Raw genomic sequence first — 2,500 nt, 5'->3', positions numbered from 1 at the left:
CCCGCATCAAGTCGACGGGTCTAGGCATTCTTGGGCGCAGATCCCGCATCGTCTCGTCGCGTCTGGGCGCAAACACGTCGCGTCTCGTTGCGTCTTCAGAAGTCGTCGCTAACAGCACCTTTGGTTGCCACTGGTGGTTAGGCTGGTTGGTTGCGCAAACCCTATAGGAGGGTGGCATGCTGGTGGGCGTTTTTGCCCGGATAGGCACTAGAATGTGCAGATTTTGGGCGTTTTTGCCTGGATAGGCTAAGGAATGGGCATGCTTTGGGCGTTTTTGCCCGGATAGGCACCGGAATGCTTGGCCTTGGCTTGTCCTAGCAAGGCATTGCTGGGTTGGGCTCCCTTGGCCTTTTGGGCGCCTTGGACGATGTCTTGCGAAGACCATGGGCACAAGGCCATGGCATATGGTGAGGAAAGGACCACGGTTGCCAAGGTTAGGCACCGGAATGCTTGGCCTTGGCTTGCCCTAGCAGGGCATTGCTGGGTTGGGCTCCCTTGGCCTTTTGGGCGCCTTGGACGATGTCTTGCGAAGACCATGGGCACAAGGCCATGGCATATGGTGAGGAAAGGACCACGGTTGCCAAGGTTAGGCACCGGAATGCTTGGCCTTGGCTTGCCAAAGCAGGGCATTGCTGGGTTGGGCTCCCTTGGCCTTCCGGGCGCCTTGGACACTGTCTTGGGAAGACCATGGGCACAAGGCCATGGCATATGGTGGGGAATGGACCACGGTTGCCAAGGCTAGGCATATAGAGAGGAATCGCATTTTTGCCCGGATAGGCACCGGAATGCTTGGCCTTGGCTTGCCATAGCAGGGCATTGCTGGGTTGGGCTCCCTTGGCCTTCCGGGGGCCTTGGACGCTGTCTTGGGAAGACCATGGGCACAAGGCCATGGCATATAGTGAGGAATGGACCACGGTTGGCAAGGCTAGGCATATAGAGAGGAATGGACCACGGTTGCCAAGGTTGCGCAAGTTTTGGGCATTTTTTGCCCGGATATGCCCAAGTATGCCCCGATAGGCCCGTTACGCCCCGGTATGAACGCGTATGCCCGGATAGACTCGGTATGCCTTGGGATACATGCGTATGCCCCGATAGGCTTGGTACGCCCCGATATGCGCACGTGTGCCCCAGTAGGGCTCGGTATGCCCCGGTATGTACGCGTGTGCCCCGATAGGCCCGGTATGCCCCGATATGCACACGTGTGCCCCAATAGGGGTCGGTATGCCCCGGTAGGTACGCGTGTGCCCCGTAATGCACGTTTCGCAGATCTCCCCGCATGTCCCGCCCCTATATGTAATACTTACTTACTTACTTACTTTATTTCTTGCTTGCTTGCTTGCTTGCAATGGTTGGGAGTGCCCGGCATGCCCCGCTGCAGAGACCAAGGGCGCAATGACTTGGCACCGCGGATGCCGGGACTCCGGCACTTCCCGTGGCACTGATGGTTGGTTCCAAAGACAAAAGGCCGTGCAAGGCCACCGCACCGCGGATGATTTTGCTCGTGCTGGCGCCGTTGTGTGGCCAAAGAACATGCGCGAATGCTCGTGTCGGAAGGGTTGGTGTCCTGGCCCCGCGGGTGTCACGAATGCTCGGTTGCGAAGACCATGGGACCAGAGCCATGGCACGTCGGATGATGGCTCCAGCTGGCGCCCCGGCACTTTCTGTGGCATTGATGCTCGGTTTCAAAGACAAACGTGCGCAGGGCCAGGGGACCGCGGATGACTGCTCGTGCTGGCCCCGTTGGGCGGCATTGATGGTCGGTTGCAAAGAAAATGCGCGATTGCTCGTGTCGGGGCCTGGCAAGCCAAGGCCAAGCGAGCCATGGCAACGCGGATGATGGCTCCAGCTGGCGCCCCGGCACTTTCTGTGGCATTGATGCTCGGTTTCGAAGACAAACGTGCGCAGGGCCAGGGGACCGCGGAGGACTGCTCGTGCTGGCCCCGTTGGGCGGCATTGATGGTGTGTTGCAGAGAGCATGTGCGATTGCAAGTGTCGGCCGGGTTTGGGTTCCCTTGGGCTTTCGGGTGCCTTGGACGCTGTCTTGCGAAGACCATGGGCACAAGGCCCCGTCCTGGCCCCTTGTTCGATTCGCTCTCGTCTTGCGCTTGCTTCCAAGGTCCTCCATGACCTTCCCCATGGCCTTGCTAGATCCCCCCCATGACGCATGACCTCTGTCCGTTGATTGGTTTTGAGTGCACACCATGCCCGGCTTGGCACCGTGTTGTCGCGTGAGTGGCATTTGGATCGTGCATGCTGGTGGGCTACCTGCCAATGCGCACAAGCCTTGCACACTAGCCTTGCGCACGAGCCTTGCACAAAAGCCTTGGACACAAGCCTTGCGCACAAGCCATGCGCACAAGCCTTGGACGCTAGCCTTGCACACAAGCCATGCATACAAGCCTTGCTCACAAGCCTTGGGCACTGGCCCATCGCAGTAGCCTTGCACACAAGCCTTGCGCACTAGCTTTGGGCACGAGCCTTGCGCACTTGCCTTGGGCAC

This window comes from Tasmannia lanceolata, unplaced genomic scaffold (assembly GCF_043159265.1).
Source record: "Tasmannia lanceolata isolate RefF3 unplaced genomic scaffold, GAP_Taslan_0.1 ptg000284l, whole genome shotgun sequence".
In the NCBI taxonomy this organism is placed as follows: Eukaryota; Viridiplantae; Streptophyta; class Magnoliopsida; order Canellales; family Winteraceae; genus Tasmannia; species Tasmannia lanceolata.
This window is presented reverse-complemented; position numbering follows the sequence as displayed.